Here is a 19,262-nt window from a genome sequence, read left to right as displayed (position 1 = left end):
CAAGGCTTTTATGAATGGCCCAATCCTTAGAAAGTACTTCCTCAACTTTTTTAGCAAGTCCTGTGTATACACCTCATTTGCACTTATGCCACAGTGTATTGTTTTCTTTAGGTGTATGTTTTGATTGCCCAATTGAGTTGCAAGATTTCTGAGCACAAGAACACCTGTCATCAGAGAAACTAAGAACCAACTGTCTTGCCTCCTTCTCTGGAGTTCTAATGATACATATTTATAATAGGGTTTGTTTCTCACTATCCTATTTTCAGAAAGCAATTTATCCATTTTATGTGAAACTAATATAGGAGAAATATAAACTATGTTAGCATAGTGTTTAAGTACATGAACTCTGAAGTCAGACTACATAGGTTCAGTCCAGGCTCTGCCTCTTACTGGCTATGTGAACTTAAATGTTTAAGTTAATCAATCTCTGTGCTTTGGTTTCTTCCACTGTAAAGTGGAAATAATAATAGTATGTCCCTCATAGATTTATTGTGAGAATTAAATGAGATAATTGTGCCTGAAAGTAGTAAGTACTCAGTAAAGTTTAGTTATTGTTATTATTATTAATAGTGAAATATTTGTTGCTCAGTTTTGATATATTACATAATATTAAGCATTCATAACAATATTTTAGGAATTTCCAAACAAAGCAAAAAAAACCTCACAAACTACTGAAATGGAAAAATAAAATCAAACCTAAGTATTTATTGAACTATACTTTTAGTTTGACAGAAGGATAAATTAAAAGCATGGGCTGGCCGGGCGCGGTGGCTCACGCCTGTAATCCTAGCACTCTGGGAGGCCGAGGCGGGTGGATCACTCAAGGTCAGGAGTTCGAGACCAGCCTGAGCAAGAGTGAGACCCCCGTCTCTACTAAAAATAGAAAGAAATTATATGGACAACTAAAATATATATATATATATACAAAAAATTAGCCGGGCATGGTGGCGCATGCCTGTAGTCCCGGCTACTTGGGAGGCTGAGGCAGTAGGATCGCTTAAGTCCAGGAGTTTGAGGTTGCTGTGAGCTAGGCTGATGCCACGGCACTCACTCTAGCCTGGGCAACAAAGCGAGACTCTGTCAAAAAAAAATAAATAAAATAAAAATAAAAAATAAGAGCATGGGCAAAATTCTCTTAATTTGTATCTTCAGTATCTAACATAAGCAAGGTAGGCATACATTAAATATTTGATTTGAAGATGATTGATCAAGTACTATAGATATAAATATAGACATTGACATAGACATAGGTATACATATACATATAGATAGATATATCAGTTTAAGACCCTTTGTTGTAGTGATAGCAAAAAAGTTACATTGCTATTCAATTTATCACTTTAGTACTTGCCTGACCATAAACTAATGCCCACCAGACAGTAATAAATTCTTAATTTGGCATCAAGTTAGTAAATTGTGCTTCTCATTGATGGATAATACTTGTAATATACACAGTGTAATTTTGCTTATTATGTCCTATTCTAGCATTATATTTACTTGGTTCTTTTGAGTAGTATCATCACCAACTCTTCTTTAATTTCCTTCATCTTTATTTCTGAATTTTAGGATTTTCTTATCAGTGAACTGTGCTGTATTTATTTTTAAGTACCACAGGATATCATGGTTATATTCAAATTAAAGCAATTTAGAATGTACTGGGTAGATAGAAAAACCACCAAGAATTAACTAGTGATTAGATTTTTTAATAAAAACCAATGATATAGTACATATATAGCCTTCATTCACTTATGCACTCAATCAACAAATATTTGTTCGGTATCTCTTGGGTACTCCACACTCTGTTACAAGAGACATAATACAGAGTTGGCTGTAGCCTTCTTAAAAGCTTAGTTTTTCTGGGTAGACAGACATTTAAATAAACAACTGAAATAACTGTAGGAAGTGCTATTCCAGAGGAAATGCCAGGTGCTGTGCCATTAATAACATGTAGCTCACTAACATGTAGACTAGATTACTTGAATGATTGAAATGCTTAAATCAAGATGAAGCTAATCCAGGAGTTAAGTTTTAAGTGCTTTGAAGGAAGGGAGAGATGAATGGCTAAAATTAAAGAAACTTCCTTTTTTCTTTTTTGCAGATAAGCATAGAGCTTTAGACAGTATTTGAGAATCAGCTCTAATGAACAATCCTACCTCATCTTTTAGAAATGGTTTTCATTTTTGCTATTTTCTCTTCGTTGATTGTGTTACCTTAATCTATGCTCTCCTTTGTCATTTCAGAACTAGTCTTCATCAATGATCATTCATTGAATTTGTACAAGGCAATGCACTAAACAGGAGAGAGACAGAGGTAAATACTTTTTTTCAGGAACCACACCTGTTGCTGTGTTTTTCTTGTTTGTTTAACTTCAGTTATGTCAGTTCTTTCAAACCCATTGCAGACCTCTTAAAGGTCTTTATCTTGTCTTGGATTTTTGTCCTTGTTTTTCTATCTTCTTCACATCTGATGTTTTAATCATTATAAAAACCTATTTAAGGATACTATATCTAATCCATCTTTTGTTTCTCTTTAAGAATCGTAGTAAATACTGACTTGTTATTTTCCCCATTCACATCTTTACTTCTTTCTCTTTGTTCTTATGACCACTCTGGCTTTTCTGTGCACTTTCCAATTACCCTGAAATTTGTGATGATCTCTTCCTTGTGAGGATGTGCATTTATAGACAGATATTCTTGGACTTACCGTGTTTTACCCCCTGATAAACCCGTTGTAAATTGAAAATACAATTGAGTAAAAAATGCATTAATACACCTAACCTACTGAACATTATAGCTTAGCCTAGCCTACCTTAAATGAGCTCAGAACACTTACATTAGCCAACAGTTGGGCAAAATCATCTGGTAACACAGTACACTGAGTATTGGCTGTTTGGCCTCATGGTCACATGGTTGACTGGGAGCTGCAGCTCACTGCCACTGCCCAGCATCAAGAGTATCTTACTGCATATTTCTAGCCCTGAAAAAGATTAAAATTCAAATTTTGCAGTATGGTTTCTACTGAATGCATATTGCTTTCACACCACGTAAAGTTGAAAAATCATAAATCAAACTATGATAAGTTGGGGACTGTCATGTTTTTTTAAAGCATTCTCCCTCTCCATTTTTGTTTTTCAATCCTGAATTTTTTTTGGAAAAAAGTTTATTTTATTTTTGTCATGTAATTGACTCACAGAAGAAAGGTTAATCTGAATGATCAAGGGGTGTTAATTTGTGGGTTAAAATGTGTTAAACAGTTGATATGAAGTCCATTTAAGTCAATTAGAGAGCATAATGAAGATGTTTCCAGGGTGTTACGGAACCTTTTGAAGATAGTTTGGAATTCACTAGTGTATATTAACTATGGCATCTTGCTAAACATGCTATTGCATTCAGGTTTTTAATTTTGTGTAATTCTAGTGGATATGAATAGGTCAACATATTTAGAAGAAGTATAACTTTATTAGTAAGACTCATCTTTTATCATAAAAAAGTAAATTCATGATTTAATTCATCATTAGCAAAATAGAAAACATAATTAATAGCATTGTTATCCTTGTTACTCATATATTGTTTTAAAATAAAATGTAACTGCACTGTATAACCATGAAAAAATTTCTGGTTTTAGTTTGTTTATTTTCCTTGCTGCTTTAAAATTAAAATTAATGTCATTATTATAGGTTTTTAAATACTAAGTACCTGCTATAGAAAGGTAGAATTGATAAAGGCATATAAAATTTGATGTGGTCATTTTAAAAAATGAATTGTTTTCTCTCCTAAAATTACTTGAAGTAATATTATGAGATATTTTATTATTGGTTAATATCTTCAAAAATTTCAAAATAGTTAATGTTATTACACAGACTTTAATATTATTATATTCAGTTTCAATAGTTGAATACAATTTTTATATGATGATAGCATTATTTAAGATGAATAAAGCATTACAACTTCAGTTCACATCCACAAGAGATATGAAGGTAAAAATCATGTTTTAAAATATATTCTTCACTTAGCATCAGGATTACTATAGTACTATTTTTTATGACTTATGTCAGTTTACTGGTAATAAACACATTTAGCATTTCAGCTTATTTTTACAACCTTTCAGTTTAATCATTTAGAGACTGATGAAAAGCAAGTCTTGTATGCTAAGGGATTTCTGCAATGATGGATTAAATGCCAAAATAATGAAACCATGCGTCTTAAAAAATATACTGAAGAATAGATGTTTTCTGATGAATTTCCACAAAAATATCATATTTTAAAAATATTTTAAGCAATTCCTCTAGTATTACTTTTTAATCTATTGTGGGAGCACCATGAGTCTAGTCTTTTGTAGCTCATTAGCAATTTCTTTAATGAGTTTTTTGGTGTGATAGATAGTTAAAGTAACAGACAAATGACAGATTGTTTGCCTTTAATGATTTCCCTGTTTCAAGCCCATTACAAAGCAATTAGAAATCTGACAGCATTTTCACTCTGCATTACTGATCATCTAAAGTGATGAGGAATGAGAGGTGATGAATATTAATTGTATATTTTCGTATGATTATCATAAATTATTACCTTGTCTGATGTGGTGCAGGTGAAGCAGGAGCATTAGAGAAAGGCAGTCAGATATATTAATTTGAAAGACTATATGATTTTTAAAAAAATCTTTGTAGTGTAAATCCTGCTCTGCAATGTTAGTCTCCTATGAATATTAAACTTATATTCATATCCATTATATAATTCACTATGAATATTAATTATTTTTAGTTTTTAGTCTATATTTGGGGCAACTTAAGTTTTCTTATTTGAATACAAGAACAGGAAAGATTATTCCATAGTACAATGTACATATATTTAAGTTTAGGATCTTAAAAATCTAATTTAGAAAGTGAAATATCAGTGAATTTTGTTAATGTATGTATTATATATAGATATACATACACATCTATATAATATTCAGATATATCAATTCAGAGAAAGATACTCTTAGAAATAGATCTTATATCAGTCTTAGGTTAAAGTCAGATAAGAAGAGGTAAGCTGAGAATGTAACTAGATGTAGAATGAGATTTTTCTAGATCCCCTATAACAGATCTTATGGTCTTAGCTCACAATATATCCTGGTTTCCTAGTTTCTTGCTTCAGGTAGATGAGGCTAAGCCTGTCATCAGGATGCAACTACTATTGTTACAACATTTGTTTCTGCTTTGGATTTGGAACAAATGTTAGTCTAGAAACTATTAATAGATACAGTAGTAGAGTTTGGTACAGTAAGAATTGGCAAACTTAAGGCATTTGAAATTAGAAATATAGTTGGACTAATTTTACCAACGTAAATTAGTTTACATTTTAGTATCTCTCTAATTGTAGGTATTAATTGGTAATCAATACATACTGAGTTGAGTTGAATTTCAGTGTACTAATGAGGCCTTCCTTCAATCCTGTCTTTTGGACCTTTTTGCTGTAATTTGCTCTGTGGAATACCATCTCTTACAGATGTATCCATCTTTATGGATCTTTATTTATGAAGAAGGTCATATCTATATGGCAATAGATTATAAGTCAATAAAATGGATATTTTACATGCTGCGTTGAAACCATTCTCCTTATTTTATACTCAATTTTATGTCTTCCCTATTTACATAAACTTAAAGTAAAAGTGCTAGGCCTTCACAAATGAATTGTTTGTGTTCTGGAAAGTTGAGGAGAACTATCTGAAATTCACCACATATTTATTCAGGGAAGAGTTACATATCATAATGAAAAAGCAAATTATCAGTAAAAGCGATTGAGTCTCTAGAATTTAGTAGCCCAATTTAATAATCTTTTTACTGGCTAAGCTTCCCAACCATATTATTGACTTTCTATGTCTGATGACTTCCCAAGATTTTGTTTCTAACATACCAGCAAACCAACATATTATAGCTACATTAGTTTCCCCTTATCAGCAGTTTCAGTGAACTGTGGTCAACTGTGGTCCAAAAGTAGGTAAGTACAGTAAAATGAGATATTTTGAGACAGAGATCACAGTCACATAACTTTATTAGAGTATATAGTTATAATTGTTTCATTTTATTATTAGTTACTGTTGTTAATCTCTTACTGTGCCTAATTTATAAATTAAACTTGATCTTAGGTATGCATGTATAGGGAAAAAATGTAGTATATATAGGATTCAGTACTAAACTGTATGCAGTTTCAGGCATCCACTGGAGGTCTTGAAATGTATTCCTCGAAGATAAGGGGAAGTCAATACTACTGTATTTGATTTTTGGCCAAAGTCTCTACTTCTTTCTTTAGAGGAATTGATTTGGAAAACTTACATGTTTTTTCTATGACAGAGAATGGCTGTTCATACCTCAGTATACAGGATGGCATTGTTAGCAAATCACTGTTAACAGCCGAGGAAACAAACATATCTAAGTTGTAAATTGTAAATAACTGCATATTCTCTGATACCAACGAGTCTCTGGAATATTCTGCCATGTCTAAAAAGTTTCCCTTGGCCAATGTAGGAGGCAGAATTAAATACAAAAATGGGGTCTAACTTTTATAATTAACAAGCACTTTCACATATTTTCTCATTTGATGAGGTAGGTAAGGCAGATACCATTACCATACACAAGCAAATAAGACTGGGAAGGGACAGAGGCAAGCTTCAAACCCAAGTCAGCTGATTCCAAATCACTTGCATTTTCTGTCACATTACCTTAGCTCCCATATGTGAAAGCTCTTCTATTAAATGGCTAAAATTTTAGAGATAGAAGGACTTTAGATTTCCCCCTTTTATCAGTATCCCTTACTCCCCTTTTTTAGACAGATAGGGAAAATGAACAGAAGAGAGTTTAGGATTAACCCCAGGTCTACCCCCAAACTAGGACTAGGGCTGGGCAAGGTGGCTTACACCTGTACTCCTAGCATTTTAGGAGGCCCAGGCAAGAGGATCACTTGAGACCAGGAGTTTGAGACCCTATCTCTATAAAAAAATAAAAAATTAGCTGTGCGTGGGTGGCTCACACTTAAAGTTCCAGATACTTGAGAGACTGAGCTGGGTAGATCCCAGGAGTTTGAGGTTGCAATAAGCTATGATGATGCTTCTGCACTGCAGCCCAGGCTACAGAGTGAGACCCTGTCTCAAAAAAAAAAAAAAAAAATCTATGACCAGAACTCCAGAACTTCTTGGCCCAGTTTCAATTTTGCATTAAAGTGCACTACTTTCATGTTTCCTGAAGCTAGAAGACCATTTTCTTTAGTTGTATTTTCTTCAGTTACTAAAATAAATAAATTATTGATTACAGTTTGGGTTGATAAAAATGATCTCTCCTTGCTGTTCTTCTTAGTTATAAAGACTGTTTTTAGTTATAAAATGGAGCCAGTTGTACTCAGCATAACTTTTTCATAATGTATCTCCCCTAAACATTCTGGAATGTTCTGCAGAAAGAGAGAAAGAAAAGAATGTGGCTCACTTGCGTTGAGAGAGCTGAAGATAGAGAGGTTGGGAGTTGTTACCCATCCCCATTTTCTTCTAGGTCCACCAGCACAAATAGTGCCTGAGGGAGGTACTCTTTCCTTTCTACCCTGGGAACATCCCTGATTGATTATTTCCTTGGTATTTAGGCTTAGAAAGATAGTTAAAATCAAACAATAATTCAATGACCAAGCTTTTTCTTTCTAAGATATCTAAATTATTATTTTAAATGGTAACAGAGGTTGAGAAAATAGGGATGTTAATTATATAACAAGGAACAGGAATTCTCCTGGTCCAATGGACAGCTCAGTTCAACATAGTGTTGGCTCTTGCCTGATTCTCTAATACAAGCCAAATGTTTGATTTCCTTTCCCCACTGGGGTCTCTTTTCAAGTATAGTCATGCTTCCAACCCCCTCATGTACTCAGCCAGCTGGCCTTATGACACAAAGACTTCTTTCCTTGAAAGTTGGGTTCATTTCTTGACCCTACACCTTGATCTTTTTTATGTTATCTCCCTTCTTTAACCAAATAACAGCTCTTCTTCACACTTTTTAAGTTTGAAGTATTTTTATCAGCACTTATATTTTAAATTCCACTCTTTAATACTTATTATCTTTTGTAGCCATAGAAGATCTTTTAAATTCATTCACAAAGTGTTCACTCATTTCCTCTCAAAATTTCTACCTAAATTGGGTTTGTATCTTATTCCAGTGCAATATCACTTAGTTGAATTAACAAATCATTTAAGATATGTAGGGAAAAGAGAGGTCAATAAGTTGGAAAGAAAACTAAAGGAATAAATTTTTTAAATTTCAGAGATCTCAGGGACCTGATCTAATGGAGCCAAAACATAATGGAAGCCAAAATTCCTATCAGTCATCAATAAAGACATTGACTCAGTTCTGAAACAGATCCTCAAAAGAGAGGGGATGTGTCAATAGCTTTTGGTCTAGCATTAAAGCCAATTTTTAAAGTCATTTCTTCCTAAATCATTTTTTCCTATCCTACTGAATTGGAAAATGGAATAAAAAGGTTTACAACATTGAAATAGATTACACTGTTCGCTTCTCACTTGATAATATGACCTGTCATTCTATCATAGAAAGATACTAAGTTCATCTGGCATATTTGGCTCTTCAGATACTATATTGGTTGTTTTCTAGTATTTTATATGCTTCTAGGTGTTACTAATTGATTGCTTAATTTGTTATTGCATGTTCCCAGGTTAAACTAAGCTGTCTAATTACCAAAATCATTTTCCCCTTGCTTTAAAGATAGGTATGTTTTCCCTTTTCCAGTCTCCAGTGACATTTTTCTATCATTTTGAAATGGTGAAAGCAGAGAGGAATAGTTAAAAGGAGTGGGAGGGAAGAGAAATAAAAAGGCATTCATTTTTCCTTTTGCAGTACTTACATTGTCATTGTGACCTATTCTATTCTATGTTGACATTTATAAATATTTGACTAATATTTTAGTTCATTTTTGAATTTCTTAAATTTTAAATTAACTATCCCCTCAGGAAAAAAGCTTACAGGCCTGTAATCCTAGAACTTTGGAAGGCCAAGGTGGAAGGATTGCTTGAGGTCAGACTTTCAAGACCAGCCTGAGCAACATAGCAAGACCCCATCTCTACAAAAAATCAGCCAGCCATGGTGGTGCAAGCCTATAGTCCCAGCTACTTGGGAGTCTGAGGCAGGTGGATCACTTCAGCCCAGGAGCTTGAGGTAGCAGTGAGCTATGATGATGCTACTGTACTCTAGTCCAGGCAACAGAGCAAGATCTTATCTTAAAAAAAAAAAAAAAAAAAAAAAAAGCTTACAATGTACTTCTTAGAGACTGAATATCTAATTCCATAACCCTCAGTCACAGACATTTCTATTTATAGTAGGCTCTGCAAACTGAAGAATTTACTTGCTACTATTCAGTAGTCAAAGGAAGTTGGGTTACTTATATGGTGTCTCAGCATGTCAAGCAGTTTGCCGTGCTTATTCTGTTCATGCTTGGAAGTTTAGCGTTGCTGATTCTTGGGTGTTGGGATTATAATCAAAGAATTTCAAGTAAATATCAAACATCAGACTTGAATCTATAAATTATCCTTAAGAATAAGGCATTTGAAAGTTATTACCTAAAGCTGTAACCAACAGTTTGATTTTGTGGAAATCATCAGGTTCTATAGGATGTTTCTGCACTCTGAAGAATAGTGAAGATAGTGGGCCAAATTGTTTAAGCATTGTCACTAGTGTTATAAATGTTTTGTGTTTATTGTCTACATGTGGTTTGTTATCAAGTGGAAACCATTTTATATTAAAATTAGTGCAGGTATTTTATCAAGTAAAGTGGAAATTTCACTTTTGAATATTTAAGATAAAGCATTATATTCCAAAGAAAGGTCCTATTTGTGGCAGGTCATTTCAGGCTATGCTGCTGGATAGCTCAGGTATAGGAAAAGGTCACTCTTTGCAGCCACTTGGATGAAAAATTTTGCAAAGTACTGAGTTCTAATTATGTTGCTTCTAACTGAATCAAGAAGACTTTGTCAAGATTGTGAAAATTGTGAAGAGGTAGCTATCATCTCAGTTTACACATCAAATTTACTGAAGTTAGAAAATTCAAAATGGAAATTATAACTATTGTCAGGTAAAGAAATAATACATTAAGCATGTATAAGTTTGTAAGTACATACGAATGTGTGTGTGTATATTATAATGCATAGAAAATGAGACAGGAGACAGAGGCCTTAAATATATGTGTCCGGGAACACAGTGTGACTAAAATAGATATTCTAACTGTATCTCCCAACTGGAAAAATGAAAAAAAATCTACAAGATTGACTTAAACCTAATCTAATAACCAAATGGCAGTGAGAACCATTTCTTCCTCACTTTTAGAGGGCTGCATAATCTTTTGCCTTTCATTTTGGGTCATCTCAGATACTGAGTATTTGTTTTAAAACAGGCGTAGTGGCTCAGAATCTTAGATGACCCAAAATGAAAGGCAAAAGATTATGCAGCCCTCTAAGAGTGAGGAAGAAATGGTCCTCACTGCCATTTGGTTATTAGGGGGTATAACTACATGATGAGTGCAATGCGCACTGTCTGGGGAATGGACACGCTTGAAGTTCTGACTCGGGGGGATGGGCGGGACATGGGCAATACATATAACCTGAACTTTTGTACTCCCATAATAAGCTGAAATAAAAAAAAAGTTAAAAAAAATTTGCATATTTCAAAAAAAATAAAAAGATGAGATATTTTCGACAAGCAAAAAAAAAAAAAAAATAGAAAAATTAGCCAGGCGTCCTGGCGCGCGCCTGTAATCCTAGCTACTCAGGAGGCTGAGGCAGGAGGATTGCTTGCGCCCAGGAATTTGAGGTTGCTGTGAGCTAGGCTGATGCCATGGCTCTCTACTCAGGGCGACAGAGTGAGACTCTGTCTCAAAAATAAATAAATAAATACAGGGAAGGAAGGAAGGAGGGAGGGAGGGAGGGAGGCAGGGAGGGAGGCAGGCAGGCTGAATATAGGTATACAAATTTATGGTGGATGTAAGATTTCTCCCAGGATTTATTGAGCTAGTCATGTTATTATTAAATGATCTCTCAAGTTAGTTTAAAAAGCTGATGTTTGGAAATTGAGCTGTACATTGTGGATAGGAAATTGTCATACTTTCCTAATATATGGAATGTTATAATTAGTTGAATTATAATGTTGTGTATCTTGAAATTTTAATACAATAGCTAAAAGCTCTTATGTTGCCATAGTATTTAACTATGAGCTCATTGAGGGCACTGCTTTTGTGCCATTTTTTTTTAAAGAGAGTGGGTCTCACTCCATTGCCCAGGCTGAAGTGCAGTGGCACGCATAACTCTCTGCAAACTGGAATGTCTGCACAGCCACCTAGAAGGCCTGGCCTCAAGTGATCCTCCTTCTTCAGCCTCCCGAGTAGCTGAGACTATAGGTGCATGCCACCACATTCCTCTAATTTTTTTTATTTTTTGTAGAGCTAGGGGTCTTGCTATGTTGCCCAGGCTGGTCTTGATCTCCTGGCCTCAAGCAGTCCTCCCGCCTCAGCCTCCCCAAGTGCTGGGATTACAGTTATGAGCCGCTGCACCCAACCTGCCATAGTATTTTTATCATGTTCATGTTGAAACCAGTTATGTTTGAACTTACTTGTTTATTTTTCACATTGGGGAATCCATGCTCAGTAAAAATATAATGATAAATATTTCTATCATTTAAATAAATAAATTATTCCTCTTCAATAAAAATAAATAAGATCATACATATGTGTGATAAGGATGTTTCTAATTGTTTTTCCTCTTGCAGACTAGTCAATCCTTAGTCATTACAGCACGTGGTCTCTTTATCAAGGAGTGAGCACGAAGTGAGCCTTAGAGCACTGTTTTATCATCTCCCATTTGGCATCCTCCCTAGATGGTGATCTTTTAACATTTTTAAATTTTACCTGAGGAGAATAGTACATAATAGTTGTTGAAACAAATTGGAAGTACAAATTCATGTAATCAGATTTGTTTTTTTTTTTTTTTTTTTTTTTTTTGAGACAGAGTCTCACTCTGTTGCCCGGGCTAGAGTGAGTGCCGTGGCTTCAGCCTAGCTCACAGCAACCTCAAACTCCTGGGCTCAAGCGATCCTCCTGCCTCAGCCTCCCGAGTAGCTGGGACTACAGGCATGCGCCACCATGCCCGGCTAATTTTTTGTATATATATATTTTAGTTGTCCATATAATTTCTTTCTATTTTTAGTAGAGACGGGGTCTCACTCTTGCTCAGGCTGGTCTCGAACTCCTGACCTCGAGTGATCCACCCGCCTCGGCCTCCCAGAGTGCTAGGATTACAGGCGTGAGCCACCGCGCCCGGCCCAGATTTGAAGGATTTGTTTCCCAATAATGGTTGATCAACTTTGCTGTTCTATTTTGCTTGGCTTACAAGTACCTTTCAATAGATTTTAAACTTCACATGATGGTTTATAGAATTGCTTCTCTCTTCGCCCTATAAAATACATATTAAGCCCTTTAAAATGTAAGTATAAAATTCAGAAGACTTTATCAGTATAAGTAGTGTGTTGTTAGGATACCTGTAAACAGGAAGATTGTATTTTAATAAGGGAAGAGGAAAAAGGAAAGAACTCTTTGAATTCTAATTTAGCACATTTGTATAAAGATTTTCAGATCATTTATTCAAATAGTAGCTCCTGGATTAGCATTAAACTTCTTCTGCTTCTTTGTGATCAACAGGGCATTCAGCTTTCTAAGGTCAAGAGTTGTACTTAATGCATGTGAATAATAAACTTATGCAAAATAAAGACAAATTTCATGCTTGGGAGGAAAAGAAGTTTATGTGCTTTTACCCTTAGCTAAAGAATGCTGTCCATTAAAGTAATATAGACTGAAAGGACTTTTTTCCTGCCTTCATTGTAGAAAATTGACTTAAAAAAACCTCAAGATTTCCCATATAACATTTAAAAACTTTTATAAGCCTGCTCAGCTGCTACATGATAATCTTTTATTTCTAAAGGATTACATGTTTCTCTCTCTAAAAGGGAAGCTAAAGCAAGAGTTGAATAATCTTTTACCTATAAAATATGCATATTTATGAAAAAGTGGATACATTTGAAAAATTGCATGTATTTTTATGTTCCTATTTACTTGTCACTATGGCAACCACCACACTGCCTAGTATTTATGTTGTCTAAGATTCAGAGCACCTTTTCAAAGAAATAAATATGTCAGAAACATGTATTGTATTTACTTTAGTGTTTAGAAAAATATTTATTCTAATACATGTTTTTGAAGAAAAATAGCAATAAATAATGTAAACTTCAGCCTGGCTTAAATGGTACCTTTTCCTACAGTATGTTTTTAAAATCCAAATAATTACATTTATTTTCTTTTCCTTGTTATAAAAATCAGAATAATGAATAGAAGTAATGAATTTTTAAAACTCATGAGTTAATCTTGAAATACGTTATAGTCTCTTGATTTTTTCTATTTTTATGACTTACTATTTTGATTGACAAAAAATTTCTGAGAATATGAAACATGACCACTTAAGACCGAATATTTAATGCTAGCTACATATATCAGAAAATCTGAATAGTTTACAATTCTGATTAAAGATGAGTTTTAAGATCAATAAACAAAAGATTTCTATTTTGTATTTGAAATGAATGACATGGTTGCTATTAGTTTCCTTAGTTTAATTATTTAAATCATTTCTGACATGTGTGATACATAAATAGAAATTTTTTAGTATTAAACATCAGAATGGAAATTGTGAAGCATAAAATCAGACATGTTTCATGTCACATATTACCTGTTAAGAAAAACTGCAATACAGCATTTAAGTACAACAGAACAGTGAGCATATTGTCTCTGATACTTGTAAACAGGATGAATCTACAGTTTCACAGTTTATGTTGACAGTATCTTTGTGGGAAATGTAATTATCAAATGAATTATAATATGTCTTAGTATTAAGATTATTAATGGTAATTTTAATTGCCTTTTTCAAGATAATTGGATATTTTCTCATAAGTACATGGGAAAGGGGATGTTAGGCTAATTAGATATTTTGAACTTAGTTATCTTTAAAATATCTAGAAATTTAACATATATATTCTATATTTTAGGAATTTCTTCTTTTAATTAAATGTTTTTCTAAGTAGAATTAAAATAATTTATGATCCATAAAATCTCGCTGATTATTGCTTTATATTCCTCCTTAAGTAGTGATTGATATAAATAAAAATTTGAATAATGGTAATTTTAAAAATTAAATGTTAACTATCAGTTAAAACATTCTAAAATTGGCAAAATTAAGAAATAATATTTTACTCTACTCATGGGTGCTGTTAAATGGGCTTTCAGATAATATTTCGTATAATTTTAGAAATTGATCAATTTCCAAAAAGCAATTCAATTTGAAGATACACATCAATCCCCTTAAAATTATTCATACACTTTGATCCAGGAATTCAACTTCTAGAACTTAAGGAATTATTCAATGGTATAGTTACAGGTGTACATATGAGAACCATGGCTTTATTTACAATAAGAGGCATTTGGAACAACTAACTAGAATATTAAACAAATGATAAAAATGTATGTTCTGAACAAATATTTAATGACATAGAAATATTCTCATTAAGTGAACACAGCTGTATGTAAACTATATTATTTAATATAGTCACACCTTTGTTTAAAGAAAAGACTAAAATCATAGATGAAAGTCTAAAAACAAACAAAAAAAATAGTGGTGGCTAATTCCAAAGATAGGAGATTGTAAGGCATTTTTAAATATATGTTTCTTTCTAATCTTAATATGGGCATTTCTATAATAACTCCAGTTACCATCATTCAAATAGTTTTTAGTAAGACAAGTTGATTAAAATTATGTTTACATTCATTATAATGACAATTCAACCAGTGTAAGAACAATATTGTCTTTTTTGACATTGAATCCATAGTATTTTTTTTAAAGTCTGGAAATATTTGGTACTCAATGAATAATTTGTTGATTGAATGGATAGATGATAGGATCAAGAGTTAACAATGTGATGAAGTGGTTTTGGGGAAAACACATTTGGAGGGCCACAAAGATACCTTGTTTATGTTTTTTTAATATATATGTATTTTTGAGACAGAGTCTTGCTCTCTCACCCCGGCTGGAGTGCAGTGGCATCACCACAGCTCACTGCAACCTCAAACTCCTCCTGCCTCAGCCTCCTGAGTTGCTGGGACTATAGGCACCTGCCACCATGCCCAGCTAATTTTTTTGTACTTTTGGTAGAGATGGGGTCTCACTCTTATTCAGGCTGATCTCAAACTCCTGAACTCAAGAAATCCTTCTGCCTTAGCCTCCTAGAGTGCTAGGATTACAGGAGTGAGCCACCACGCCGGGCCAATGTTTAACTTGATTTGTGTATAGTATCAATAGATGATAGGATAATAAAGTGGTAAGAATATGTAAGAACTGCTTTGCTAAGCATAGTCTGGTAGCATAGAATAAGGCAAAACCCAGATAGCTAGATTTACCTTAGGACAGTTAATTTGTATAGGTGTTCAATTATAGCTCTTAAAACATCATTGAAATTCCAACAGGCAAAATAACTTATCTGAGAGCCTGGAATTGTAGTCCTTAACCTCCTTATTTGTTTTCTCCCCAATTAACTATTATTTTCATAAAATGCCTGCATGTCGAACCATGGGTTATAATGGCTTTCACTATGGTGTGGAGATGTTTCAGCATTGGTGGAAATTAAGTGGCAATTAAATAAGTGAGGCCATGTTGGTGGTAGGAAATATTGTGTTGTGCTGTTGAAATGCTGCATTAGTCTTCAAGGGACAGCTGTACACTCTGGCTTGGTGGAGTATGGTCAAAAACTCTACCTAAGGGTTTCCAAATATGCATTGAGTGGGACTGGTCTTTGGGAGGTAACTTCTGACTCTTTTCCTATCAAATATGTACTAGCTATCTGTACTGAGAGCTGGAGAACAGACACCTGTCTTTTAAGATGATGACAATCCCATAATTCTTGTCTTTACTTGTGCCTTTCTTCCACATGCATGCTTTCCTCTGCTCTATGTTATCTCTGTCCCACTAAAAGCCACCATATAATGTGAGTTTGAATATTCAATTCTGCTTTAGAAGACAAGAAAACAAATGGGATGATGAAATTTATAAGAAATTTTGAGTGTACATAGGAAGTAATCTAGTTATACCCCATAGTTTATGAGATACAGGTGAAACTCATGGGATGTGTTAAGTGTAGATATGAGTAATCAAGTAGCTTGAGAAAGAAAAGCAGAATTCAGAAGATGTATAAAATATACATAGTAAGCAAGTTAGTAGTAACCTGTAAAACTTGCCAAAACAAACAGAATAAATGGACTAGGATGGAAAAGATAAGTGTTTATTTGTTCAGTAGAAAGATAGGACCAAGTTATGATCCTGCCACTTCTAGGCTGACAGCTGTGTCATGCCACCTACTTATGACATGAAGCATGGTCCTGTATTGGCCCATACCACTGTGCCAGAGAAATGCAAATAAAACCTATAGCTCTTCACCAAGTTAATTAGCAAGCTACATCTTTAGTCAGGTATACCTGCCCCATTGTCTCTCCCATTAGCAAGTATGTGTCATTTACCCCTGGCACCTTCTATCTGGGCCACATGGCTCAAATCTCAACTCGGGTCCTCGTATAACATCATCCATGGGAAAGGCTGAGGTGGCATAGAGAGAGAGAGCAGAGCATGTGAATATCATCACGTAGCCCAGGATGCAGATAGTGTGATTCTGCCACTCACACCCTATCCTATTTTATTGCCTTTCCCTTGCATATAAATGTGTTAATTTATTCAGTAAATTGTATGAATTGAACATTTTAATTTTGTCTGTGAGCCTTTTGGGTTATCTTGCCTGGTAATGGACTTGGTGGCTACCATTACATCAAGGTAACTTTCGACTTGACAGTATGCTTTACTTTGAACTTTACTAAACCTCTCTCACAATCTGGGATTTTGAACTAATGCTTCCACTATCTGGCTTAGGGAACTAGAGCAAAATATAAAAGGAATGTTAAATTATGGTGATTCTATAGCAATCTTAAATACCTGGTCCACTCTGAAGGAATTATGAGAACTTGTCTTTTACCTCTGAAATGGGCCCTTCCTCTAGGCAAACTCAGAAAATCTAAGAAAATTCTAGTTTACCTGGGGAAGAAGATGAGAGGGTGTGTGTCAGCTCTGGCCTACTTGAATTCTCTTCTTACAGATGAGATGCTTATTGTCTAGAACAGTGACCTTCAAATATTTTTGCTCATGTACTCTCTAATAGAATTTTGAAAAGCAAACACTCTCTTACACATTTTAAATTGACATTTAAAATTTCTCATAATATGTGTAAATATTGGGAAAAATGTGATTTCTGGTATCTATGAATGTTGACGTTTAAAACTATTACATCAGTCTTTTAAATATATCTAATAAAATATAAATTCCATATGATTTGTTAAAAAAAATTTTGTTAACAAACAATTTGAACACATACAAAAGGAAAAATAGTAAAACAAACCTTCATGTACTCATTACCCAAGTTAAGCAACCATAAACTTTCTGCAGTTCTTACCTATACTTTCTCCCCTTTCTCTCTTGCAGTATTTTAAAGCAAACTCCAATTGTATTTTACTCACAAATAAAGATACATTATAACAGTACCATTTGTTCATACTCAATAAAATCATTTCCTTAATATCAAGTACTACCAAATTCATGTTCAGGTGTCACCAGTTGTCTCAAAAATGTATGTCTTATGAAAGTTGGTTTGTTCAAATTAGGATCCAAATAAAGTTTATGCATTGCCTTTGGTTGACAGCATTCTTAAGATTCTCTATTTGTAACATTTCTCCTTCCTCTATTTCCTGCCATGTCATTTAGCTTGTTTCTCTACCTCTCATATTTCTCATAACCAGAAATTAGATCTAGAAACTTGATTAGATTTGGTGTTTATGGTGAGAATGCTTCATAGGTAGTCCTGTGTTTATAATTCCTATGTAATTACATAAGGAAAAACAATTTCTGATTGTCCTATTTTAGTGGCATTAATTTTTTTTTTTTTTTTTTTTTGAGACAGAGTCTCACTCTGTTCCCCGGGCTAGAGTGCCATGGCATCAAGCCTAGCTCACAGCAGTGTCAAACTCCTGGGCTCATACAATCCTACTGCCTCAGCCTCCCCGGTAGCTGGGACTACAGGCATGTGCCACCATGCTCGGCTCATTTTTTGTATATATTTTAGTTGTTTGGCTAATTTCTTTCTATTTTAGGTAGAGACGGGGTCTCGCTCTTGCTCAGGCTGGTCTTGAACTCCTGAGCTCAAACGATCCACCCACCTGGGCCTCCCAGAGTGCTAGGATTACAGACGTGAGCCACTGCACCTAGCTAGTGGCATTAATATGGATCAATAGTACAGGTGATATCGGTCAGACTCATCTGTTATAAATATCCCATGCACCTTTATTTATTGATGACAGACATTATCTGGACTCATGATGTCATTAGGGTTTGTGCAATGGTGATTTTTATTCCATCTACACTTATTAGCTGTGATTCTTCTCTAAAGAAGAATTTTCTCTCATCCTCTGTTTATCAGCTGATTCAGGACAAGTGCTTTTTTTCCCAGAACAGTAAGTTGGTGCCCCAGCAATCTCCAAAGTTGAATGATGAGATTAATAAATTTTTAAAATTTTATTCTAATATTATTAGATACTCATGGTGTTTCAGTCCTTTACATTTATTTTTCTGTGTTCAGAATATCCCATTTTGGGGCAGTGGGATTCTCTTCAAGTTGCCTCCTGTGTGCTTTTGACATGCCCCACCTGAAAGAGGGTGTATTAGTCAGAGTTCTCCAGAAGAACAGAACCAAAAGGAGGGTGTGAACACACACACACTCACACACATATCTGTTTGTCTGTGTGTATATGTTTATCTATCTATCTGTCTATCATCTATCTGTCTATCATTCCTTGTTTTTAAGCATAACAAGGTGTCATATGCTCATTGGTTCATTTCTGGCCCCAGACATGAATACCATAGGGATTTAAAAACATTAAAACATTAACAAGCTCTTCTTCAACAGTTGTAAATTTTACATCCTCTCTTTTTCTCCTTGAACTTATATTTTTATTCCATTTCTTCCATAGAATTTTATCTTTTAAAATAAATTGAAAGATCTTTTATAGGCAACTCTGTCATACATAACATGTTGTTATTTGACTAAGTTTTTTAAAAAT

The sequence above is a fragment of the Eulemur rufifrons genome, chromosome 6, assembly GCF_041146395.1.
Source record: "Eulemur rufifrons isolate Redbay chromosome 6, OSU_ERuf_1, whole genome shotgun sequence".
Lineage (NCBI taxonomy): Eukaryota > Metazoa > Chordata > Mammalia > Primates > Lemuridae > Eulemur > Eulemur rufifrons.
The sequence above is the reverse complement of the archived record's forward strand: the minus strand, read 5'-3'. Positions refer to the sequence as shown.